Source organism: Podarcis erhardii (genome assembly GCF_964252035.2).
Source record: "Podarcis erhardii genome assembly, chromosome: Z".
Lineage (NCBI taxonomy): Eukaryota > Metazoa > Chordata > Lepidosauria > Squamata > Lacertidae > Podarcis > Podarcis erhardii.
The window spans coordinates 9,569,789-9,597,714 of NC_138504.1; the positions used below are offsets into that span (position 1 = coordinate 9,569,789).

The following is a 27,926-nucleotide window of genomic DNA, read 5'->3' on the forward strand; positions in this document are numbered from 1 at the left end:
ATCCGGGGGGGGGAGGGGAGTGTGGAGGAGATGCCTTCGTATTAGCTTGTTTTTCATTTGCTAAATTGCAAAGGATTAATTATCCAAATTAACTTGCATTGCTTCAGCTGCATCTCTCAGGTACCTGGCTAGCCATTTATTATGAAATGATTTTTTTTTTTTTTTTTTATAAATATTTATTAAGGTTTTTTTTTAAAATATAAATGCACACATAAAACAATCTTACTTTTATAACAACAAATTCTTCACTTCTTTGGACTCCCTCACGTCCCCCTCTCCCATTTACATCATTAAAAAAAATTTTTCCGAACAAATTATCAACTTGTTTACAATCTCATGTCCACACATTCCAATATGATTTAACACTTTTTCCAATAAAATTTTTATATTTTCTTTAGTCTCACTTATCATCAAATTTAAATCTAGTTTAATGGTGGCCAGTTTTTTATAATCTAGCATCCTTCTTAACATTCAAACAAATTACAATGTTTTTGTAGATACATCTTGAATTTCTCCCAGTCTTCCTCCATCTTTTCTTCTCCCAGATCTCGGATTCTGCCAGTCATCTCGGCCAGTTGCATATAGTCCATCAGCTGCATCTGCCACTCTTCCAGTGTGGGTAAATCTTGAGTTTTCCAATTTTTTGCGATGAGAATCCTTGCTGCCGTTGTTGCATACATGAAAAATGTTCGATCCTTCTTTAACACCTTCTGGCCGACAATACCCAGAAGGAAGGCCTCTGGTTTCTTAGTGAAGGTATACTTAAATACCTTTTTCAGCTCATTGTATATCATTTCCCAGAAGGCCTTCACCTTAGGGCATGTCCACCAGAGGTGGAAGAATGTTCCTTCATTTTCTTTACATTTCCAACATTTGTTGTCAGACGAATGGTATATTTTGGCAAGTTTAACTGGGGTCATGTACCATCTATATATCATTTTCATAACATTTTCCTTCAGAGCATTACATGCAGTGAAGTTCAACCCAGTGGTCCACAACCTTTCCCAATCCTCAAACATAATGTTATGCCCAATATCCTGTGCCCATTTTATCATAGCCGATTTAACCATTTCGTCTTGTGTGTTCCATTTTAGCAGCAAGTTATACATTCTAGATAGTACCTTGGTTTTGGGTTCTAACAATTCTGTTTCTAACTTCGATTTCTCCACCTGGAACCCTAACTTTTTGTCATTTTTAAAAACTTCTTTAATCTGAGCATAATGTAACCAGTCTCGCACCTTATCCTTCATTTTCTCCAAACTCTGCAATTTCCAATTGTCTCCGGGCAAGTCACAGTCTCTCAACCTTGCATTGCTTCAGCTGCATCTCTCAGGTACCTGGCTAGCCATTTATTATGAAATGATTTTTATCCCTTGCTCCCTTCCTATCTTACCGCTCCTGAAGGTTTTTGAATGAGGGAGTTCGGTCCTTCAAAGTCCCATTGATTTAAATGTAAGATATTTAAGTATGTTCTTCACGCAGCTTTGCAAGCCTACAGAGTTACTAGCTCACTTGGCCAGACATATCAGGTAAGTCATTTGTGCCATATCAATACCCCAAGGGGGGGGGCGCGTGGGTGGAATCCAACATGCTTCCTTTTTGCGAAAACTTCCTGCCCTGGTCACCTGGCATCAGTTTTGTGTCTTAAGTCTCTCTTCAATATCCTTTGGACTTCAAAATGCTCAACTTTGGCTGGATCATGTTATTACATGTTACCGCTGCATGCTTTGGTAACCAGGAAATACCTTTTTTATAAAACATTTTGCAGTTTTTTATTTGCAGAACATCTTATTTCTTCTCATCATGTTTGTTTTCTATGCCTCTGTTGCAAAGTAACCACATGCAGGAGCATTTTTTTAAAGTAAACACAGTCTTGGTGTTTTTTTGTTTTTTGTTAAGAGCTCCAGTCCTCCTTTTTATGAGATTTATGGCTTTAATTTCCTTTTGTCATGTCAAAAAGAGAGAGAGAAGAACAAAGAGTAACCCCTCCAAAAACAATCCCCATTTCATAAAGGGCATTTACAGGATGGTTAATGTGAGTTGTATAACGGTGTCTAATTAAACTGCGGCTGTGCAGTGTAAATTTAACATGATTATCCTTTGCCTCGGCAGACGACTTAAGGGCAGTGATTTAGTTGGCAGTAGATGAAGACAGCAAGAGACTCAGAAGCTGCAACAAAATATTAGTACCCAGAAGCACTTCTCTGTTGTTGCTAATCGGCCAGGTACCAGACTTTCTTCACAAAGACAACAACCGCAGGTGTCAATGAGAAAATTACCTGGCAGATAGAATCTTACTTCTTTCTTTAAAACACACACATGCATGTGCAAACTGAGACTGGTTGCTGTGCCACAGACCTTAAAATCAGCGAATAAAGGAGTCAGTGAGAGGATTACGCCTTGCATAAGAGTTTTAATGTCTGTGCTGAAGGTTCAGGATTCATTTGTACTATGTCTCGCAAATTGGCATTGGACTCAGGCAGGAACTGAAACAAATTGTTTGCAACACTTATGGATTCCTTTCCTCCCCCCCCCCCACCTCCACCCACCAAGAGTGAAAACAAGAGTTTGCTGGGGCTGACTTTCAGTTCATTTCAGTAAGCAACAAGTTCATAAGACCATCACAGAGAGAGTGAGGGTGTTAGATTGGATTTCTATTTGGTGTCATGCAATTAAATGCACCCCTTTATTTCCCCTCCCCTCTGCCATCCTCCACTATAACTGCCAGAGTTATAAACTTTCGCTGGACAGTTAGGAATAAAAAACTATTTGACCCAGGTGTTATTTTGAGGGAGGGCTTTGATGTATTCTTAGGCAGCTGCTCTCAGTTAAGGGAGTGTATTAAGTAGCAGGTGTGTTTGTATACAGAGGAGCAGCTATAGTTCATTTCTGGACATTTTTAAAAGATCGTTTCTTTATTTAGGGTGCAATCCTACACCCACTTACCTGGGAGTAAATCCCCAAACTCAATGGGATTTACTTACTCCTGAGTACACATGTATAGGTTTGTGCACTCAGTGTAGTATTTATACCCTGCCTTTTAGAGCAAACCCATTGTAAGGTGGCTCACAGCAAAACAGTGAGCAATAAAACATTAAAAACAAGATCAGCAAATTAGCAGTTGAAACAGCAGCATCTAAAATTATTGTTTTTAGAAAGGTAACTGGAATATTAAAGTTGTTAACATTCACTTGAAAGAGAACACATTTGGGGAGTCTTTGAAAGCAGGGGGTGGGTGGGGTGGGAATCATGGCTTCCCCAATCCTGGCAACTGCAGTTTGTTCAGGGTGCCTTGCTCACAGAGCTACAACTCCCAGCACCCTTAGCAAACTACAGTTCCCAGGATTATCCATGACTGTTCCAAGTGGTATAAGTGTGCTTGTAGAGTGTTCCAGGAGGTTAAAATGTTTTCCCACTTGTCTTTCACCATTGCCATTATTGATGCCAGATTTGTGGTCATTTATTCTTTTGTATAGCAGCACAATAGCAGCACAATAGAGAACTTATGGTCCAAAACAGCTGGGGAATACCAGTTTGCAAAAAGTAGGAGTGTTAGCTATGGAGGAGAGAGCTAAACTATTCTACCATAATTTACAGCAGTTGCGTGCTTAGCATACTGTAAGGTACCCCTGCCCGTACGGGCCAGTCGTGTCTGACTCTAGGGTTGTGCGCCCATCTCACTTAAGAGGCCGGGGGCCAGCGCTGTCCGCAGACACTTCCGGGTCACGTGACCAGTGTGACGAAGCTGCTCTGGCGAGCCAGCACCAGCGCAGCACATGGAAACGCCATTTACCTTCCCGCTATAAAGCGGTACCTATTTATCTACTTGCACTTAGGGGTGCTTTCGAACTGCTAGGTGGGCAGGAGCACCGAAAGACGGGAGCTCACCCCGCCGCGGGGATTCGAACCGCCGACCATGCGATCGGCAAGTCCTAGGCACTGAGGTTTTACCCACAGCGCCACCTGCGTCCCCTAGCATACTGTATATATAATAAATTTAAGCACTCCCCCCAAAAAAAACCCTTATGCTTCACATAGTTACAATTCCCAGCACCCTTAAGAAACTACAGTTCCCAGGATTCTTTGTGGGTGGTTAAATGTTCTTTAAATCTGTGGTGTGTATAGTGTGTATAGTGTGTTTGGAGCTGAAAAATCCTAACAGCGCTCTCTCTCTCTCTCTCTCTCTCTCTCTCTCTCTCTCTCTCATTGCTAACTTTCCACAGATCTTCTTACTCAGTTTAAGTGTTTCACTGAAGATGGGCACAAGGCTATCCAAAGGTAAAAGTAGAGAAATATAATTTCTGGCCTGCTCTTGTTTTTTATTTTAAGAACCAGAGTGCTATAAAAAGTGATGGATCCCTTACAATTTTACAGCCCACTATGATTTAACTGAACTGCAATGACTCATTAGTCAGGAAGCTACTAATATGCCCTAAAGCAGCATGGAAAAAAATACTTACCAAAACCATCTGCAAATTTAAAAAATAAAAAATAAAAAAATTGCAGGTCTGCAAAAATTTAGAGCTTTGAGGCATTTTTTGCACATTTCATCTCAAACTGAAACAATTTGCTGTGTTTTATGCCTCCCTTCCCACCAGCTAATTTAGTAGTACTAATAAATGTCTTCCAAATGTATAAAGTGGTTTTCTTCTCTCCCTGTCCCCATCACCACCACCACCACCTTGCCCCACATCTCAACGAGCTTTCTTGGCAAAAGCAGCTTCAAACAGTCAGTCCAACATTCTTCAGCCAAACAGAACAGCTAAAAGATCATCTCATCCCAAACAAGGTATAACCAATGCTACATTTTTGGAAAAAGAGGTGCTGAAACTCACCATAAACGACTCCCTTGTTCTCTTATTATGGCAATGGCGCCCACCTGAGAGGTGCCAGAATTGAGTTCCAGTGAGTTCTGGCTGAAAAAAGGGCCTGATTATAACCCACTGGCCCAGCCTCAGTGCTCAGATATAACTAGCAGCCAATAAAAGGCACATATGAGTATCACCACTCCTGCCAACCTAGCAGTTCGAAAGCACGTCCAAGTGCAAGTAGATAAATAGGTACTGCTCCGGCGGGAAGGTAAACGGCGTTTCCGTGCGCTGCTCTAGTTCGCCAGAAGCAGCTTTGTCATGCTGGCCACATGACCCGGAAGCTGTACGCTGGCTCCCTCGGCCAATAAAGCGAGATGAGCACCACAACCCCAGAGTCAGCCATGACTAGACCTAATGGTCAGGGGTCCCTTTACCTTTACCTATGAGTATCACCAACATAGCTTATTTTGATTCAAAGGCCTTTACCAATACGTAGGTGTCTTCCGATGATCTTGGGTATGAATTAAACATTTGACTGTGTGTTTCTCTTTGTTCTGTGCTCTTCCCCAGGAGATCTCTTTGTTTTTTTGGGGGGGGGCAGAAACCAGAATATAGAATGAAAACACTTCCACAACCCAGCCTCCCTGCCTCTACCTCCCCTTGTCTCATTTCCTTTTTGACACCCAAGCAAGCAGCTGACATCAAAGAAAACATTCTTCTTTTGGAAGCATTGCTAAACAAGTTCACACTGAGCTTTGCCCTATGTGGTGCTTGGTTTTTTAAATCCTTGCTCTCGTGTGCATCAATTTATCAAAGACAACAGTTAACCATGTCAGAAGTAAAGCATAGCTCAGGGACAGGTGCACTGCATGCAGAAGGCCTGTGGTTTTCTGGTCTTGGGTCACACACCCAAGTTGGAGGAAACCAACTCTAGGATGAGTCTAGAGAAAGCTCTGGCACTCTCTTCATTTCCACTCTGGTGTGGCTGCAAGGAAGAAATGGCAAGCTTTTGCCTCCATGTACCACAGCCTAGTGCTGCATCTGAACCCTAAACTGTGGTTATTCCTATGCTTTATTTCTTTGTTGAAACAGAGCAGCTTCATAAACCGTGGACATTGGCAATGACTTGTTTCAGTAAACCAGGGATGGGGAATATGTGTCCCTCCAGATGTCATTGGACTCCAACTTTTGTCAGCCCTATCCAGGTCTAGAAAACTTTAGGATAGACAGCTGAGGTGCCAGGCTACCGGTTGGAATGGGCAATATTGAGCTTGATGTGCCAATATTCTAACTTTGACCAATCCATCTGAAGTACCAGCTACCTAATTTCAAAAGTGGTTCAGAAGATGGATGCTTTCAAATAAAAGGCTCTGTCTCCGCTTCTGCATGGCTTCCAAGAGGTGTGCTGAGAACCCAGCAGCAGCCGTTCCTCAGCAGTTAATTCTCAGTAAGAAATCCTAAAACAGCCTTCTGCAGCATAGCACCTTCCAGATGTGTTGGACTACAGCTTCCCTCAGCCCTAGGCAACATGCCCTATGGTTAGGAATGATGGGGGTTGCATCTTAAAGAAGGGAACATCCTACAGGTTAGGGCTGGTGAGAGGTCTGGGTTAGGAGTCCTGAGGGCTGGAGAGAGAGTCCTGGAGGTCAACATTTGATCCCCAGCCTGAGACTCTTCATTTATGGTATTGTTCTTGTCATTCCATAGGTGTATGGTGCCAATGATTTTAAAATGATAGTACTTTGAGAGCATCTAAATAAAAGTTGAATCAAATGGGTTTCACCTTTGTTGTACATCCTAGTATGACCAAGCAATGAATATTCTAGTTCAGGGGTCAGCAAACTTTTTCACTGTCCCTCAGACCTTTCAGGGGGGCAGACTATATTTTTTGGGGGGGAATGATGCAAGAGCACCACAAGCCCTGGAGGCTGCTTACCTGTGTCTTGCGAACATGAGGGGCTGGTGGCGGAGGGATGATGAGCAGAGCACGAAAGGGCTCCAGAGAGGGGCTGCTTAAAATGGCGGCCACTCAAGCACTTGCTGCTGCTGGCACCAACAAAGCCCAGCCCCCTTCCTCCTCTAGGCAACACGATGACCACGTACATAAGCAATAGACAATCTTTATAGAATTCCTTCAAACCATAACAAGTACAAAATGAAATCTTTAGTCTCAAAGTCTCTGAAAATCTTTTAATGAAGCGAGGTACCAGACTGTGTACAATGAAAGAAGCTGTGAATCTTTGTGTATTCAGCAAATATGATGTCCAACACTGAACAGTGATTCTGGTTATTGACTACTGTTTCGTAGAATTCTTTGTCAGCGTGGTGGGAGGATATAGAATTGTTTCATAAACCCATCTTATTTTGAATGAATGTATGTAAATGAAAATATCAAATGCTGTGGAAGAGTTCTCATGTAATAATGTAGTCATGGGGAACATGAGCACTGTTCCACAGCATTTCATATTTGTATGTAAATGAAAGTATCAAATGCTGTGGAACAGCGCTCATGTAATAATGTAGTCATGGGGAACATGAGCGCTGTTCCACTGTTACTACTTACCCTTCCTCCTCTAGGCAGGGCGGGGAGAAGCCAGGAGGGGGGAGACGTTGCCGCCACCACCACCATGTGAGGGAAAGGGAAAGAATGCGTTCACTGGCAATCCACGTGGCTATTCCTGGACTGTCTGCGGGCTGGATGCAGAAGGCAATTGGGCTTGATCTGGTCTGCGGACCTTAGTTTGTCAACCCATGCTCTAGTTTCTGAAGAATGGATGTGATCTCTAAGAGGAAGAGATCAGCATCTCCCTCCTCCTAGAGAAGAGACTCCATTTCATTCTCAAAAGGTCCCTAAATGAAACAAAGAAACGTTTATAGTTTAGAAACTTGTTTCAAATGTGTTGTGGGAACTGAGAAATGTAAACCTTGCTGAACAATGAAGGTGGATCAAGATGCCTGATGAAACTAAAGCTAAAGCTAGTTCTCAGAAATGTTGAAATAAATACTAGACTGATTAATGTTTTGAAAACAAGCCAGTTTTGCGTTTTGTTCATGAGCATGGCACACTCTGGCTATACCTTGTGGGTGCCTGTTGCTGCAGGAATTAACACACCTAAGTGTTACCTACCTTGTTTGAACAATAAACAAAAGAGCATGTTTATGCAGAGCAGGTCTGTGTAATTGGTCTCACATTTCTTTATTTTCTCTCTTTTATCTCCTTTCCCCTCTGTTTCTGGAGGGCACTGCATTGCCTACCCTGGGCCAATTTTTAAAATGCAAGCAGAGGAAGAGAAGGGAAGCAGGGCTACTCCATTGGCTTTACTGAGAGATTTAGCAACTCATCCTTTCCCAGAACAGTTTCCACTCTAGCTGTTGTTGAAAGAACTTCAAGAACTAGGACCCAAGTTTGCTTCTTCCTCCCCCCTCTCAGTACTTTTTCCTTCTGTGCTGTATTTTTCAGATTCTAAGCCTATGAGCTAGGTCTGCCTTATAACTGGTTTTTGGAAACCCCTCTGAGAGCTGGGTTAACATGACTGGAACTCATACATACATCTTTATTCAAATAAAATAAATATGATTTAAAATTGGGGTTGTTTTTCTTAGCCCCTTTGAGAGCAGGGGAGGGGGCTTTTATTTACCAGCAACCCACTTGGTACATTCCCTATTCCAAATGTGTATATTTAGGTTTATGGAACAAAAATTCCCTATACAGCGGTACCTCGGATTAAGTACTTAATTCATTCCGGAGGTCCGTTCTTAACCTGAAAACTGTTCTTAACCTGAAGCACCACTTTAGCTAATGGGGCGTCTTGCTGCCGTTGCGCCACCGGAGCACGATTTCTGTTCTCATCCTGAAGCAAAGTTCTTAACCTGAGGTACTATTTCTGGGTTAGTGGAGTCTGTAACCTGAAGCTTATGTAACCTGAAGCACATGTAACCGAGGTACCACTGTATTGCCTAAGTGGGGGAAGAGGCTGAGAAGGAGTGATGTCCCAATCAACCAATGGTAGAGCTCTTATACCCTTGCCGAATAACAGCAAAGGTGGAGGGTTTGAACCACACCTTGTCTCCTCTCCCCAAATCCTAAAATGAGCGTCTGTCAAGGGTTGTTTGGGTGCTGGGGGAGATCCTTGTATGTTTGGGCACTGCAGCTAGACTGAGGGCTTCAGCAGTTAAGAATGATGGAACCAAACCTACTCCACAGGGTTGTTGCAAGGAAAAATTAGGAAAGGAGGACTAATGTATTGCACCTTTGTCTCTGTAGAAAGGGTAGCCAAGTGTCCTGCTTTGCATAGGACAGTTCTCTACTTGAATGGCTGCCTGGTCATAGAATCAAAGAACTGTAGAGTTGGAAGGGACTTTGAGCACCATCTAGTCCAGATGTTGTTAGACTACAACTCCCATCATCCCTGAGCTCTGGCCTTGCTAGCTAGGGGTGATGGGAGTTGTAGTTCAACAACATCTGGGGACCCCCAGGTTGAGAAAGGCTGATCTAGTTGTACCCCCTGCAATGCAGCTGTTCCATACAGGGATCTAACTTGCAAGCTTGGCATTATCAGCATGATGCTTTAACCCAGTGGTTTTTAACCAGTGTGCTGTGGCACCTTGGGGTGCCTTGAATGATGGCCATGGATGCCGCAGGCAACACTGGCCTCTGTCCCTCTTTCCCTCCCTCCCTCCTCTGATGCCCTCTTGCATTTCTGCCCCCCCCCCGGCTTGCACAGCTGTTTGTTGCAGCAGCCCTCGCTACAAGCTCGCCAGGCGAATGGTGCCTCCGGGGCTGGCCAGGGGGTGCTTCCCAGGCACCTGTGCGGCAGTGTGAGGAGGTACCTCTCTTTGGGTCTGGGGGTGGGGGTGGGTGGGAGGCATCTCAGAGACTGGATTCAAAAAGGTTGAAAACCTCTGACTTAGTACATGTGAATTTCATGCAAATCTGACCTGGTTTTTTTTTTTTTTTTTTTGGAGGAGGAATTTTTTTTTTTTCATTTTTTGTGGCGCATAAGTGACCCCTTATCCATAGAGCAGAAATGGGAAGCTTTTAGCTCCCCAGATGTTGTTGCACTACAACTCCCATCAGTCCTAGCAAGCAATGTTTGGATGGCCCCAGGCTTCCCTATACTTTCCTTGGAGCAAAGGCAGGCACTAAGTGTAACAGACAGCATTGTCATGGAGAAAGCTGCTTATTTGCAGTGAGGGAGTCTGGTCCTTTGCAGCAGAAAGGGCTGGGGAATTGGGCTCAAAGTAAGTGCATCTTCCTAGGGCCTTCCCCATGACTTTTCCTGGAAACCAGTTTGCAATGTTTCACGTTGTCTCCACCACAGCTAGATGAAGCTGCAAGCGAAAGGCAGAGCTGGCATTCTGGCTTAACCACAAAGTAGTGTTTGATCATCGAACAATTATTCAGTACATGGTAGTTTGGGTTTAGCTTCAAAAACTGAAACCGATGACCTCATCAGGGCTGGCTCTCAGCAAACGGAGAATCAATTTGTAGAGCTAAGGCCCGGCACAAGAGATAAGTGTACTGCAGGAGCAAAAAAACAGTGTTAGCTGTACCACTTGGAAACTTAAGAAGAAGAAAAGAAGCCTATATTTAGCTGCTGTTATTTCTTTGCCTTTCATTCTCTGCGCCTAGATCCAAACCGCTGGAAATTTATGGAAGGGCGCTGCAGAGTGGTATGCAGTCAGCAGCAGAGGAGGAGGCGGATAAAAAGCACGCCCGTATCTTTCTTGAATGATTCATTGAAACTTTTGCCCTGCAAACATGCTCCAGTTCAGTTTTATTGCCTTTTTCTTGCCACCAGATAATTCAAGCTGTTTGTTTTTCCTAAGCAGGAGGAAGAGGGGAAATGAACCAAAGGGGCAATTTTTACTTTTCTTTTTTTAAAAAAAGAGCAATTGTTTCCAAGATAAGAGCCAAAACAGACACCGGGATGGTGCAGGATCCCTGTCATGGCTTTATTGACATTACTTTTCAAGAGTGTGTGGGACTGTGGAGGGGTTTTAATTAACACCATTATTTTTATTGTAGCAATGGCACTGGGAAAGGGGCTGTTTAATCCTTTACCCCAGAGGTGGGCAGGACCAGAAGCAGAAGTGGGGAGAGCAATGAGTGACTAATTCTACCTTTGTGTAGTAGGCAAGTTTTTACAGACACTTGCTCAACCCACTGCATCCTCCATCCATGGGCGTAGCCAGGGTTTTTTTTGGGGGGGGGCTTTTATTAGGGGGGGAGGCCTTTTGTTTGGGGGGGGGACAGAACCTCAGTCTGCTGTGTATTTTTGTTGATTTTTATTGCCCTCCCCCGGCTATGCCCATTCCTCCATTCATCCAAGCAAGCAAGAAACACTAGCTGTGTTTTCACCACTGTTTACTGTGAACTCGCTGTGTTTCCAGTGCTCGGTTTTTAATTCAGGATCATGCAACACTACCTACAATGCAATAAGCATCCTGTACTTTTGCTATAAGTCACTACCGTTGGGTGCATTTTTCCTTAACTCAGCTCCGCTCCAGCTGAAGTCCTTAAGACATTCATCGTTGGGGGTAAAGACATTCCTGCGCTGCTAATGCCCCCCTGATGTGTACACACACACTGAAACCAATCTGACACTAATGAAGCTGTGCTGATGTGAACGGCAAGTGGGGGTGGTGGTGGCAGCAGGAAGCCTAAGGGACATCGCAGGGCAGTCACAACTATGACATTGTGAATCAAGGAGAACAGAAGGCAAGAGGTGATGGTGGAGGGTGCCAAATTTTGGCCTTGTGCAGGGCGCCGTTGAAATTTGAAAGGCTGAAATGTTTTCCTGCAGCAGTATGAACACACCCATTCAAGGGCACATTCCACCCAGGCAAAAACAGTGCAGATGTGAAGCAGGGCCACTGAGCAGTGTGGCCTGAATAAAAGGGTGTGTTGCCCTGGGAAAGCTCCACTGGCCCAATAGAGATGGAGGGCCACATTTGCTCCCTTGCTCAAGTTGGAGGTTCCTCTCCTTTGCTCTGTGTTGTTTTCCTGATTACCTTTTTCAAAAGGTCTCCTCCCTAGGGAGGAGAACAAGCACCATGTGGATACCAGCTGCTTCTCACCCACACTCCACCCGCATTAACAGTTGGTATGGAATCAAAGAATTGTAGAATTGGAAGGGACCACGAGTGTCAACTAGTCCAACCTACGACAATGTGGTTAAGAGGGTTGGGCTATGACCTGCGAGAGACCAGGGTTCAAATCCCCACTCGGTTATGAAGCTCTCTGGGTAACCTTGCGACATCTCTTAGCCTAGCCTACCTCACAGGGTTGTGGTGGGCATGAAATGGAGAAGAGGAGAACCACGTGCAGCTCTGTGACCTCCTTGGAAGATAAAGGCAGTATATAAGCGCAATAAATAAAACAAGCAATGAAACAACGCAGGAATCTTTTGCCCAGCATGGGGCTTGAACCTATTACCCTGAGATTAAAAAGTATCATGTTGTACTGACTAAGCTAGGATTTCAATAAGGAAATTAGTGCAGGGGGGACAGTTGGAACAAGGACAACTGCCCAGGGGCCACGTGCCAGTACTGGGCAGGGCCAGAGGCAAAAGACCAATGGTAGGTGGAGCTAGCACCAATAAGAGCCATTGACTAAGAAGGAGGATTCGTGTGTGGCACAATGGGTCAGTGCATCTGGCTGTTGTCCAGAAGGTTGGTGATTCGAGCCCACCCAGGGACAGCTGTGGGCAGGATTCCTGCATTGCAGGGGGTTGGACTAGATGACCCTCAGGGTCTCTTTCAGCTCTACAGTTCTATGATTCTAAGTGCCACCCCTTGGACTGGGTGTAAGGGTGTGGGTCCTGGCATATAAAGCAGACTGATGTTGTTGGGGATAGTGGCCCAATTGTCCTAAAAGCCCAGCTCGGAGGAGGAGGAGGAGGAGGAAGCAGGCATCAGGGGATGAGGCCTGTGCATTTAACTCTCAACAACCCTCTTCCACCCCCCCCCCCCCATAGCTTGAGCACTGCAAAGCCCTTTCTTTCTTTCTTTCTTTCTTTCTTTCTTTCTTTCTTTCTTTCTTTCTTTCTCTTTCTTTCTTTCTTTCTCTCTCTCTCTCTCTCTCTCTCTCTCACCTCCCCACACCCCAAAGATTCCTGCTGTTTGTCTAGAACAAAGCCAAGGAATAAAATCTGGCAAGGAATTCACGGTGACTTGAAGGGATAAGAATCCTAACCGCTTCTGCCTGTTGCAAGAATGACCATTTGCTGACAGTTGGAACTGCAGAGCCAGACAGTAGTTCTGAATGATGTCAGACTGGAAAAGTCCTCTGCTGTTCCTGTCTAGTCTTCGAAATGGCTTTTGTGGCCAGAGTGAAGTCAGTGACGATGACCGCATCCCAACAAGCTTCCCCCCCCCCCCGGCTCTTTGCTCCTCAGTCTCTCCCCTCCCTCCCATCTACTCCCGCCTCTGCCCATGCAGAAGTTAAATAAGAGTTGATATATCTCTGTTGGGAGCCTGGAGTTGCTTTTGCGGTTACGTGGTGCTCTGGAAAGTAGGTTACTGGGTCAGGAACAACAAGTTCTGACTGTTTGCCAGGCTGCCCTTCCCCTCCTTCCTCTCCCTCCTCCCTTGATCATGTTTATGCTACTGTGACCTGTCGGGCTGAAATGGGTCTTTTTTTAAAAAAAAAAACAACACAACACAAAAAACACACACCCCATAAATGATTTTGGGCAGTGCTGTGAAAAGAAGATGAAGAAAGCCGAGGCATATCTGATTGAACTTGCCCTTTCTTTTGAAACTTGTGCCAAAATAAGTGCAGGATGTGTTTCTGCGCGGCTGCCTTGCAAAAGTAGTTTGGAATCTGATAATGGGGAGCTGAGCATCAGTGTTCAGTAAGTGAAAATGACTGCTTTTCCTTACTAGTGAGAGATCCAAATAATGGCAAGGTTTAAACCACAGAGCCTAGGACTTGCTGATCAGAAGGTCGGCTGTTCAAAACCCCACGACGGGGTGAGCTCCCGTTGCTCGGTCCGTGCTCCTGCCAACCTAGCAGTTCGAAAGCACGTCAGAGTGCAAGTAGATAAATAGGTACTACTCCAGCGGGAAGGCAAACAGCGTTTCCGTTTGCTGCTCTGGTTTGCCAGAAGCGGCTTAGTCATGCTGGCCACATGACCCAGAAGCTGTACGCCGGCTCCCTCAGCCAATAAAGTGAGATGAGCGCCGCAACCCCAGAGTCAGCCACAACTGGACCTAATGGTTAGGGGTCCCTTTACCTTTACCTTTATAGAATCAAAGGGAGAGTGTATCTATCTAACCTATTAGCCTCTGGTGCAACCTTGGTGTTATTTTATTTATTATTATTTTTTGGTGTGTGTGTAAGGGGGGAGTTTGCATCTGGCAAAGTCAAACCTAATTAGGTCCATGTAAGACCTCCTCCATGCCAGTTTTAGAAGTAAAATGTTTTCCACCAACTTGGGACATCTTTTCTCTCTGTGTCCATGCACTTTAACATAAGGAAGCAACTCCTTTATGCCAAGTCAGACTACACTGTTCTAAGTAGCTCAGCATCATCAATGGGGAGCCATGTCCCTCCAGATGTTGTTAAGAGTCCAACTCCCACTAGTCAAAGGCAGCTCAAGTTCAACCAATGGTCAGGGGCAATGGGAGTTGCCATCCCCCAGGTTTGGAGGGCCACAAGTTCCCCATCCACAATATTGTACTGAGCACAATTCTCAACCCTCATCCCTGGTCTTTACTGACTGGCTGCAACACTCCAGGGTTGCATATAGGAGCCCTTTGTAACCTAGTCTGGAGACACAAGGGACTGAATTTGCGACATTCTGCATAGAGATCATGTGCCGTGCCATTGAACTATGGCTGTCTCCATAGTCCTAGCTCTGTGAGTAGCAGAGAACAAACCCTATTCTATTTGAACAGTGCTACTCATTATGAGGAACGACTGATAAGCACTCTTTGAATATGGTTTTTCTTTAAGTTGTGAACCTACCTGGTAGTATGATTAAGCCCACATTTAATCAATTTTCAAACCAAAATCTGTAGCTTTGTCAAATGCTTTTCTGAAATCAAGATAAATTATGTCCATGGCATTCCCACAATGCACTCAACTAGATTTAGAAAGATACAGCTCATCTGGAAGTTTGGGTTTTAGCACTCAATCAATGAGATTGGTTTTATTTTTCCTGGGAGTCTTTTTTGTTTTTATTTAACTGAAATCATCTTACTTTGTTACCTTCAAGGGTTTAACACCCTTTGACCCAAGAAGAACACTTTTGTTCCTGCAGCCAGATTCTCTGAGCTCATAAATCTTTGGCATAAAAGTTGGCCAACTTAAAATCTGCTCATTGACCTTGACCTGATGTTTGGAAAGTTTCTGAAATCTTGTTTTGGAGGAATTCCTGATTTGCAGCCAAAGTGTGCTTGTGTGGCTTTGCTTTCAGAATTAGTGGTTTATTTCAGGGAGAGCAGCCTTTTGCTTTTTTAAGCACACACACACACACACACACACACACACACACACACACACTATAATTAGATTTTTAAAAAGATGCCTTCTGGACATTTCTTTTCACACCTTTGTTCTTCAGTTGCCTTGTATGTCCCCAGGCTCTATTATTTTTTTGCTACAATGGATAACAATACCTGCTCCATTATGTGTTACAGAACAGCCAAAGGCCTGCTTCATCTAGATGGGCAAGGAACTTTCTATGGGCGTTTGAGCTGCAAAGCTGCTTGTTTTCTCCTTAGGTAACTTTATCCTCCAGGGCAGCAGCAGGCTTTAAATGAAAAAGGACATGATGTCCTTTCAAATGTAAATTACCTGTGTTTGTGTTTTAGAATTAAAAAAAGGAGGGGGGAATAACCCACTTGGCACTCAAGGAAGGTACAGTACTCCAGATACCCTGCCAGCAGGAGAGTGCAATCTCCTTCTCCTGTAATTAGGACTGTTAATTTCCCTTTGGTTTGACATACATTGACTGTGTGTGCTTGAGTGTTTGTTGTGACTGAGGCTGTGTGCACACTTTACCGTTGGTAGCACAAAGATGTACAGCAGGTCTCCCAGTATAGAATTGTGCACAGTTGTCCTCAGGATGCTGTTTTTATCCAGATTGATTCTAGAGGCTGCTGGGTGTGGGTACTTGATAACACTCTTGAAAACCCTCCCCTTAGTTTGGTTTCCTCCCCACACATGCCCCAGGTGAGTGGAGATCTTGGTATACACCCACCCACAATGTGGTTGGGCAGATGCTGTAACATGCAGTTCAGCTGCATGCAAACCCAACAGCTGTGAATTAGAGCCCTGGCATCTCCTGGCCTCTGATGAGGGCATCTGGAGAAAGCCTTCCAACCATGCTCTTGGCTTCTGGGCAGGTTCATGCAGGAGCTGGCCATCTTTCAGGTAAAGGTAAAGGGACCCCTGACCATTAGGTCCAGTCGTGGCCGACTCTGGGGTTGCGGCGCTCATCTCACTTTATTGGCCGAGGGAGCCGGCGTACAGCTTCCGGGTCATGTGGCCAGCATGACTAAGCCGCTTCTGGCAAACCAGAGCAGCGCACGGAAACGCCATTTACCTTCCCAGCAGGTACCTTCCCTATTGATCTACTTGCACTTTGACGTGCTTTTGAACTGCTAGGTTGGCAGGAGCTGGAACCGAGCAACGGGAGCTCACCCCGTCATGGGGATTTGAACCGCCGACCTTCTGATCAGCAAGTCCTAGGCACTGTGGTTTAACCCACAGCGCCACCTGTATCCCAATCCTTCAGGTAACCTGGTCCTAAACCAGTTAATTACTGCTGTGTGAATAAGTGGCTCCTTTCATTCTCAAACTAGTGCATTTTTTTAAATATCTTTATTGAGTTTATAAACAAAAATAATAATAAGAAGAAAGAAAATACAAAGACCAAAGAATTTCCCATAAAGGAGAAAGGTAGCATTTAAGTTTATAAACTGCTCAAATCTATGTTCGAGTTCAATTAATCGTAGCTGCCTACATATAATTTAATATGCCTATATACAATGTAACAAACAGAAATAAAAAGAAATGTGAATAATTTCAATTAAGTCCATAATACTCTTCCTGCTGTAACCATTAGATCCAAACATCGCCTTCCTGCTTACCATATATCCAGTATTTAATTTCGTCATTATTGTTTTTTGTATTAATACCATATGTTGTTATTCTGTAATGTCAGAATCAAACTAGTGCATTAAATGACCTTGTAGTTCTGGTGTTCAGGGAATGTAGCACATCAGTGCCCAATTATCCAAGGGACATCCTTGATGACTAGGTAATCAGTAGAATGCAAAAATTGGAGTGATATTTCCATATGGTTACACAGATACACCTGGGTAATGATCAGGCTATGTTTGAAGAGGAAATAGGAAGTTTTGAGTATTCGAGTTAGCACAGCACATACATTCCTGGCAAAATTTTGGTATGGAAAGAACGGAGGAGACAAATTCTTCCTGATTTTGTAACATGCAAATTGTCTTCAAAATACAAAACAATGGCCTCAACTGGATCCATTTAACCCCCACCATTTTGCTGCAAGTGTTTGCACCTTAAAAAAACCCCACAATTCCACATTGCATTAAATAACTGTCCGTCACTTAAGCTCTGCCCCCCTTGCTGCGTAGGAGGTGAACGTTTCTCTGAAGGGGATTTAACACAGTTATATAAAATAACAGAAAGCCATCCCGAATTGCTGCAGATAGATTATAGCTGCAGCTTTTGAGCTTCTGCTAGTGTCAGTGGAATATTCCTGAAAATGATTATAATTATGAGACACATAAATAAATGTAAATACTGGCAGTTATTAAGTCAGCATACAGAAACATAAGCAAACCCTGAAACAAAAGAACAGCAGGAAGCAGGAAGCAATGGAGTGAAAGTGTTCTAGTTAGACCATCCAACCTAAGTAATGGAAGATGTCAAGAATTCCTTGAAGTATGGACTGAATCTTGAGGGCTCAGTCACATGAGAACTCACTCCCGCTGCCTCCACAGATCCTGCAAGATGAACCAATAAATATATGTGAAGATGTCACCTTGTGCCCTCTCCCAAAGGCTTTGAAATGCTGGGGTCAGCTGTAAGGTCAAAGTCCATGTTGCTTGGTAAACCAGACGAAGCAGAACCATTTTGACTAAAAATCTGATGCAGCCCTAGTGCCTCTTGCAGATTATGCATCAGATTATGTGTCAGTTTATTTTCCAGCCACAGTGATCTGCCTAAGTCCAGCATACCAATTCTCTAATATAATCAGTACTCTCCCCCCCAGCTGGAACTTGCTGGAACTTAGTTCCTGCACCGCTCAGGTGGGTGCCATTGCCATTCTAAGAGAACAAGGGAGGTGTTCATGGCGAGTTCCAGCACCTCTCTTTTCTAGAAAAATTGCACTGAATATAATGATGATAATAATTTGCTAGTTCTAATGATTCTGCCCACTCCCTGCTTGTGCAAGAGATTGCCCCCAGCCATCTGGAGCAGACTGGAGGTGGGGGCAGCAGAGACTGAAGCAGGGCAAGGAAGGAGAAGCCCTGCTAGCTGAGCAGACATCACCCCATGCAGTGGCGGAGCTTCATGCTCTGGCACTGGGGGGGGGGGGCGGAGAGCAGGCGGGGGCGGGCTGGCTGCGATTGCACCCCACCGGGATCGTGCTGCCAGGGCGGTGCAATCCCCCCACCCCCCTTTTCCTCCGCCAGTGGCCTCATGTTGCATTGGATCCCTCTCATTATTTGTTGGTGCTTTAATTGTGGTGTTTTGTATTTTAAACATTTGCTTGCTTTGTAAGCTGTGTAGATCATTTTTATTGATGGGTGGACATAATAATAATAATAATAATATTATAATAATTTATTATTTGTACCCCACCCATCTGGCTGGGTTTCCCCAGCCACTCTGGGCGGCTTCCAACAAAGATGAAAAATACACTAAAATGTCACATATTAAAAACTTCCCTGAACAGGGCTGCCTTCATGTCTACCCATCAATAATGTGTGTGTGTGATCCAAATAAGTTCTGATCTAAGTAGAGCCACTGAAATTAATGGGTCTAAGTAAATCATGTCTAAGGGATGCGGGTGGTGCTGTGGGTTAAACCACAGAGCCTAGTGCTTGCCGATCAGAAGGTCGGCTGTTCGAATCCCCGCAACAGGGTGAGCTCCCGTTTCTCGGTCCCTGCTCCTGCCAACCTAGCAGTTCGAAAGCACATCAAAGTGCAAGTAGATAAATAGGTACCGCTCCAGCGGGAAGGTAAACGGTGTTCCTGTGCGCTGCTCTGGTTCGCCAGAAGCGGCTTAGTCATGCTGGCCACATGACACGGAAGCTGTCTGTGGACAAACGCCGGCTCCCTCGGCCTATAGAGCGAGATGAGCGCACAACCCCAGAATCGTCTACGACTGGACCTAATGGTCAGGGGTCCCTTTACCTTTACCTTAAGTCATGTCTACTAATTTCAATGGGTCTGTTCCAAGTAGGGTTAGCATTGGATACAGGCTAATAATAATGTAGTGTGACTGTTTTCTTTTTTTACCTCACTTCTCCCAGGAAGCTCCGCTGAGCCGCAGAACATTGGACCTGCAACTCTGCTCGGGAATCAGCAGATGCAGAGGTTTATTAGAAAGGCGATAGCCTAATTCCAATTCCACCAGACTCAAGTGCATTTTTAATTACATTACCACAAAGGTGCAGAAATCTGTATGAGACAAGCCTCTTGAAGATTACAGCTCACCACTGAGACTGGATGCTTTTAAATGCTCCTGCAATATGCTCACGTATTTTTTCATGCAAAGAGAGAGAGGTCAGCAGGATTCCTGCCTGGAGCATCTACTGATACCAGTTTTCTCAAGTTGCATTAGGCACTGCGGAATATTGCTCTCTCTCCCTCTCTCTCTCTCCCTCCCCCCCCCTTCTGTGATGAGGTTTTCTTGCTAACGTTTATGTCGGTTCTAAAGAAAAGAATTTCACATTCTAACTAGGCTCCCACATAGGAAATGTGTCAGGTTACTAAGCGTAAGAGGCTTTAGTCTAGGCAGGGAGGGAGAAGAAAATGTGTTGCTCCCTTAAGGAAGAATAAAATAAAAAAGAGGTCAGTGTGACTAGAGTGAAAGTGTGTCATTTAAATAGGAAAGCAAGAGAGCAAAGGAAGCAGAATAGCTGAGGAAATGTTGCTTGCATAATTCCATAAAACTAACCTAGGGCAGCTCAGAGGACCAATGACTGAGGCAGGAAGTGATGGCATACCCCACCCCAGTATGTTGGTGGAATGGAATTGTTCTTTTTCTGGTCATTTTGCCATTCTGCGTCCAGGGCTGTGTGGGGATGGCTGGACCAGGCTGGGGATTCTGTGGCACCCCAGATGTTGCTGGACTCCAGTTCTCACCAGCATGAGCCAAATGGTTAGGGAAAATGGGAGTTAGAATCATAGAACTGTAGAGTTGGATGGGACCACGGCGGTCATCTAGTTCAACCCTCTTCAAGGCAGGAATCTTTTGGCCCAACTTGGGGCTTGAATCCACGACCTTGAGATTAAGAGTCCCATGCTCTACTGACTGAGCTAAGACCTGGAGGGCCACAGGGTTCCCAATGAATAAACCAAGTTGGTATTTTGTGCCAAAACATGCAGAATTCTACAAGGTGCAGAACATAAACTTTGCATACATGACGAATAATCCTTCTGTGCTGTTCGAGCTTGTCATGGAATCATAGAGCCTGAGGGGCACATTCCATTGTGAGCCACCTTCCAGCAGCCACATGCCACCGGTGGGCAGGGACAGAGGTTAAAAAACAGGGCGGAGCAAAGTCTGCACTTTTTAAAACCTTTGCAGAGTAGGCTGTTTTCTGCACATACTCTCTCACCTTGCTCCCATGTTTCACCCAGGCAAGCAAGAGTCACCACCAGACTTCAGTGACATATTCCAGCCAGGCAAAAACACTCAAGGAGGGTGCAAAGTGAGGGGAATGTCCTGGGGAGAAGAGGGTATGTGGAACCATCCAGTCAGCATGAAAGGGAAATTTATGGCTACTGAATCTTCTCTCCCTTTGTGCCAATTGGAGCTATTCACAGTGAAATAAGGTGACTCATCCCCTCGGGATTGGCTCCTAGCCCCATGTTGGCGGTGCCATTTTTGCCAATCTCCCATAAAAATAACAATTTAAAAATGGCCTTTTTGTGATTTGCCCATGTTGTAAACAAAATCTGCCCTTTTCCCCTTACACTTATGAACATTACCATATATCTAAGACCTCAAAATTCCTATCACACCCCCCAAAAATCTCAACAACCTTTCATTCTGGATTTGCATTGTTTGAAATATGGCAACCCTACATCAAGGGACGCAGGTGGCACTGTGGTCTAAACCTCAGAGCCTTTTGGGCTTGCTGATCAGAAGGTTGGTGGTTCGAATCCCCGTGATGGGTTGAGCTCCCGTTGTTTCCTGCCAACACAGCAGTTCAAAAGCATGCCAGTGCAAGTAGATAAATAGATACCGCTCTGGTGGGAAGGTAAATGGCGTCTCCATGTGCTTCTCTGGTTTTGCCAGAAGCGGCTTAGTCATGCTGGCCACATGACCCGGAAAAAACTCTGTGGACAAACGCCAGCTCCCTCGGCCTGTAAAGTGAGATGGGCGCCGCAACCCCAGAGTTGTCTGCGACTGGACTAATCTGTCAGGGGTCCCTTACCTTACCTTACATTAAGGGACAATTTTCCTGCTTCCACCAAAGCTAAGAATTTAGGAACATTGAAAACACAAGGTGCTTCAATTTCCAGAGAATAGTATGTACATTTTCTTATGTACAATGGATCATCAAGGAAAACACAACTGAAGTCATTCAAAAATAAGATATTGGAGCTCTCCAAATCATTAGCATATATACATGCACAGAAAACAGTAGATCTAACTGAAAGGCAGCACATGGAGAACTGCATTGATAATTGCAATGCAATTACTACTACTACTATTACTATACAGTATAAGTATCAGATTAAAACCTTAGAAAGGGGCATGGCTATAACTACCACGAAGGGACATGTGCTTCTGAATTTGCCACCACATTACTTTCCTTAACAAGCAACAGATCACTGGATTCTTTGGCAGAAACCTTGACTGTTAGTGGTATGAGAGCATGCTAAATGTATTTTGTGTGGATGACACCCAAGATTTTGATTCTGGGACTGTCTGCATGCAAAGTTCAGGCTTCTCCCTTATGTTCATCCCTAGCAAAGTTGCGACTGATAGAGGTGTTGTTGTGATTTTATAAGCAAGCAACTCGGCCACTTTCTGTAGGTGTGATAGGCTTCTCAGCCATTTAGACCAGCTTGTCTGGGGCGTCTGCTTCCTCCTAATAAGCCTGACACGATGTTTAGTTGCCTCAACGTCAGTGCTGTAAAACTGAATGACTGTGAATTGGGAATATTTGCTACGCTCTCCACAATCCCAGTGGGTCGTTAGCTTTTTCTTTCCCCTCCAAAGATCTTAATTAAAGACTGCTTCCTGTTAATTCTCTCTAGCAGCCTATTAGAGCACCCTGGAGTTTAACTGTGCTCTGCTGTCAGTCTTTAGAAGTGGGACAGTGCTTTCTTCATCAATATAGTTATGTGCATGAATTACTGCTTTGATCTGCATGTGGGCTGTGTTTTCTTGGAATCATGATCCACATATAGGGATTTGGGTGCACTGATGTGAAACCATTCAAGTTTTATACAGTTCAGTAAGTTTAGGGTATTTTCTTAATGTGGATCTGCTTTAGAAAAGAGCAGCTTCCAGGCTGTCCAATTCTACCACTGACCAATCATTGCTCTTCTGCTGTAAGTGGCATGTGGAATTGAAATGGACATGGGTGGCACTGCGGTCTAAACCACAGAGCCTAGAGCTTGCCGATAAGAAGGTCGGTGGTTCGAATCCCCATGACGGGGTGAGCTCCCATTGCTCGGTCCCTGCTCCTGCCAACCTAGCAGTTCAAAAGCACGTCAAAGTGCAAGTAGATAAATAGGTACCACTCCAGCGGGAAGGTAAATGGTGTTTCCGTGTGCTGCTCTGGTTCGCCAGAAGCGGCTTAGTCATGCTGACTACATGACCCAGAAGCTGTACGCCGGCTCCCTCAGCCAATAAAGCGAGATGAGCGCCGCAACCCCAGAGTCGGCCACGACTGGAACTGGTCAGGGGTCCCTTGACCTTTACCATAAGATAACAGTTTTTATGTGTGGATATTCCTCAGGCTCCACCATAACTTGTTTATTGAGTATTCATTATGATTTATTTACGTTAGATTATGTACTGCTTGATTAGGAATGGCTTAGAAAGTGGATTCCCATTTAGTGCTGTGCTTACCTAATTCACACATTATGAAAACATCTGAGACCTGAAACACAGCCATCCTTCAAAATCCGTTCTTCTGCGAATGTTGCAGTGCGGTTCTCCAGCCAAGTAATCCATACAAAAAAACACATGTACAAATGTGCATGTAGCAAGTGCATTATACAAATGACATAAACCAAACTTTTAAATAAAATAACTTTTAGATCCCTCTCCTCTTTGGCATCCTTCAAACTGCCATTTATTGCTTTGATGTTTGGTTCATGTTAAAATGAATCTGCTGCTTTCTCCACCAAAATAGAAGAACCTCAAAGTAGCATACAACAAAATTTAAAATTACAATAATAGAAAACAGCCAAAATAAAGTAATGCAGTTAAATAATGAAAATATCTGAGCCACGGGGAAAAAATGTGAATAAAATCACAGGCAGTGTGGTGAAAGTGCTTAAGAGTGTCAGGCTTAAAACATGAGAGACAGAGATTCAAAGCAAAAATGTTGTGTGAATCAGCCCTTGGACTGCATATCATCCATTGTTTAGTAAGCTCTAGGGATCAAAAGTTTCTATCCCTGGAGCTCTTTGCCTTTGATCTTCAGGGGCCAAAATGTCTAATGCCAAAACTGCAACCTACATAAACCAGACGGGCTTATATCGCACACTGAAAACATCTTTAACTTTTATGAACACCATTTGAATGTTTAGGAAGCTGCCTTATACAGAGTCAGACCATTGCTAGATCTAGCTCAGTACTGCATGCACTGACTGGCAGTAGCTTTCCAGGGTTTCAGACAGAAAGTATTTTCCCAAGCTCTACCTGGAGATGCTGGGGATTGAACCTTCTGCACCCAAAGCAGCCCCCCTTTCGTTCTGTCAGCCTTATGATTACTTGCAAATCTCTCATTTTGGAGGAGCTTAGCACATCCTTTTCAAAAACAGCATGTGCAATTTCTCCTCCTGCATCTGCTGTGAAAGAGCTTTCGAGTGTTCTGTAGTTGGGTTGCCACCTCCTCTCACTGCCAAAATGCAGAGGTGATAATGATGTAGGTCATTGTGGCCTTCCTGACCTACATATGTCAATGCTCTTCTGGGGTGTTACTCACAGTTACAGATGTAGAACAGACTGAATGCTGTTCTACATCTGGACCTATTATCAGTTAATGAAAAGTCTATTTGTGTATTACCAGGTTATATAAAATAGAGAGCCTGTGAAATACAATAGTATATTCGCTTGTTTCACTCTTCACCACAGTACTGGACTGAATTTTCCATTCAACAGCATTCCATTTTAAACCAATTTCCACCCAGAAAAGAAGGGCTTCCCCCTTCTTATGCAGACTCGGTATCTATCCCAAGATCTGGCCTGAGGCAGATGATGTAGAAAGTTTGCTGAACCAAAGCAGGCCTGGTTCTTTTTCTGTCTGGAAGGTAGATTGCTGGATAACTCCTATGGATGCTGCCCTCAAGTTCATAAAAGAAAAAGAGAGAGAGAGAGAAAGGATACAATTTTCTCTATTTTTGATATTCAGTTGATAAATTCCCATAATTATATCGCCAAAGTGGCACCACCCACATAGTAGGAGAAGGTATCAGCTACCTCGCGGAAGCTTCAAGGTTTGCAGAAGTACAAACAAATATTTCAAACATTCCCACCCATGGCCATAACACAGCCCAATTAAGAAGCTATAGAATGCTGAGTGACTGTCAAGAATGGGGTTGGAATAGAAAAATGGGTGAAGAGGAATGGAGTGGCTGGTATCTTGGACACTTGGTGCTTCACACGGCAACATTTTTTTTAATAGACCTGTGTTATAGACCTGCCTTTCTAAAAACAGTAGAACCAACAATGGGAGGAACATGCCCCCCACCAATTCACAACAAAATGGAAGTGGAAACAGATTTCACCCCTGACACAAAATAAGGCATGCTTAGAATAAAGTAGGAAAAATATAGCAGGCATCCTATTTCGATCAGGGAAGATGCACTGTACCAAAACACCAATAGTTCCTCCACTGCACAATCATGAACAATAGTAGGTTTGGGTTGTAGTCTATATTTCCCATTCAAAAAAGCTGAGAGGAAAACAGTGGTGATTTTAAACATTGGCAGACGTTTGAGTAGAGTGAGCAGGAAGAAACACTGGTGGAGGAAGGAAGTGGCAGGTTTGAGTACAGTGAGAAGGGAGTTTGGAAAAAACTGTTGTGTTGGCTTTCTGGTGTTAGTTTCTGTGATGTCATCCTTTACTAACAATCCCTTAGTTCTAGTTACAGGTAGGTAGCCATGTTGGTCTGCCATAGTCAAAACAAAATAAAATAAAATAAATCCTTCCAGTAGCACCTTAGGGACCAACTAAGTTTGTTATTGGTATGGGATGAAGTGTGCATGCACACGAAAGCTCATACCAATAACAAACTTACCATATTTGTCGCTCTATAGGACGCACTTTTCCCCCTCCAAAAATTAAGGGGAAATGTGTGTGCGTCCTATGGAGTGAATGCAGGCTCCTTGGCTTTAGCGATAGCAACGCGAAGCCTCCAAAGCGCAGAGGGAGCGCTCCCAGTCCCACCAGGAGATGCTGGGGACTGAACCTGATGCCTTCTGCACGCTAAGCCATTGTTCTGCCACTGAGCTATGGCCCTAGCTCACAATATTGCTGTCAGGATAAAATGGAGAAGGTGGAGGCTGAAATGTGTATGCTCTGTGGAGGAAAGGTGGGATGGAAGTATAAGAAGGAATAAAGTATGTAAACTAGCCTATAAGTGAATAAACTACAGTATATTTTTAACTTACTCTCCTAATAATTTGTAGATAAATTATAAAAGTGGTATATAAATTTTGTTAAATAAAAAAGAGGAAATGTTCAGACTTTCAAACAGTATGTTATGCCTGAGCCTTCACTGCTGAAACTCCCAACAGCATTTTCATGCTCACAAACACCTGATGAAGGAACCATTGTGACATAACCCATTCAAGCAGAGTGAAGGGGCAACAGGCTGTCAACAGTGGCAGTAGTTGGGGGCTCCCATCTATTCAAAAGCCACAGAAAGTCTTTTCATACTGCCTGAGGAATTAATCCCTTATTTAACGTTCATAATTGCTGGATAGATTTAACAGGACTGAAGCTAACATTTGCTTGGATTTGGCACCATTGATAGGGAACTGCCTGCTGTGTCCTCCGCTTTGAAGTCACCCTGGTCTTTGGGCCTCCAGCACCTTCTTCAGCATGTCCAACCCATCTAAGAGGCATATGATACACTGGGTTATGAAGAAGCCCCTCGGCCAGACCTTCTGCCTCTGCACCGGCTTGCAACACTCCTCACATTTCACCCTACTTCATGAGGAGCAAGACACAACCCGCTCCGCTCAGGAGGTCCAAGCAGGCGCAAGGTGCTGCGATTGCTGAAGCTCACCGACCCCAGGTTTTTAAGATCTGTCATTGGCAGCGTTGGCTGGAAGAGCCCGCAGGCGTGGCAAGCAAAAGAAGACTCCAGCGGGAACAGGAAAAGGGATGAGGGCTAGGCTAGAGGCAAGAAGGCTCCAAAGCTATTGGCGGGGTGGGATTGCTTTGGAAGATGCCTTCTCACAATCTCTACCCTTGAACCACGTAAGGACATAAGAAGTCCCTACTGGATGAGGCCACATTGGCCTGTCTAGTCCAGCATCCTGTTCTCACAGTGGCCAACCAGAGGCCTGTAGAAACAAGATGTGACGAGATTTATTTATTTATTTATTTATTTATTATTAATTTTATTGAGTACAAATTAGAAAAAAATACAAACATACAAAAAAAGGAAAATACATGTAACCAATAAAAAATTAGAAAACATTTTACCGCTTCTCATATTTACAATTATTTGCACCTCTACAAAACAATATTCACAATAAAGAAAAGAAATGAAAAGTAAAATATAAAAGAAAAGAAGAAGAAAAAGAAGATAAAGAAAAGGAAGAAATAAGATCAAGAATGAGAATTTTAAAAGTAGATAAGTATTCACTATATACAGCTATTTCCAATCTATATTTATGTTTTCATCATATCCTTATCTAGCAAGTCCACCACATGTGGTATAATGTGCCTTTTGTCCTATTACATTTCCAGCATTTATTGTTGTTCACTTTATTCATTTTTGACAATCTGTCAGGAGTTAAGTACCATCTATGATGAATTTTTCTGTAAAGTAAACTATATGTTTGAACTTACTTTTCAGTCTGTAGCCTGTTTCTTTGATAAACAGGCTAAAAAGGGGGGGGGGGGAGATCAGCCTTAATGGCTAATTCCTATGCCTTCAATTAATAATAATAATAGTAATAATAGTAATAATAATAATTTATTATTTATACCCCGCCCATCTGGCTGGGTTTCCCCAGCCACTCTGGACAGCTTCCAAAAAATATTAAAATACAATAGTCTATTAAACATTAAAAGCTTCCCGAAATTAAACTGCAGAAGATGGAATTTAAACTCTGCTTGGCCCGACGCTTTAAAAACTGATCCCTTTGTCTGTTCACCCACACATGTGCGTCTGTGGAGAAATAAAACATGGTTAATTATATTTCCTCACCTACCTAATAAAGCCCATACAAACTAAACACTTCTTTCCTCTCAGTGTTTCTCCTTTCTTGCTGTACTCATATGTCTCCCTCTTCCATTCCTCAGTTGCCTTATATGAGAGAGATAAAGGATGCTGAAGCCTCAGATATTATACAGTACCTTCACAGAATGCATTTCACTCCTGGCACCATGTGTTGTTTTCGATATGGAGTTCCAGATTCAGTGTAGTGATTCAGAAGAGAGATTTTATTAACAAGCAACACCCATATAT

General features: G+C 43.8%; 1 long non-coding RNA gene across 1 annotated transcript; it reads right to left on the reverse strand.

Moving 5' to 3' along the window:
- Positions 1 to 23,334: 23,334 nt before the first annotated feature.
- Positions 23,335 to 27,756, reverse strand: LOC309334125. The gene is made up of 2 exons (XR_014152900.1): positions 27,670 to 27,756; positions 23,335 to 24,559 (listed from the first exon to the last, which is right to left on the reverse strand). It is a non-coding gene; the product is annotated as an uncharacterized lncRNA (long non-coding RNA).
- Between the last annotated feature and the right edge of the window lie 170 nt (positions 27,757 to 27,926).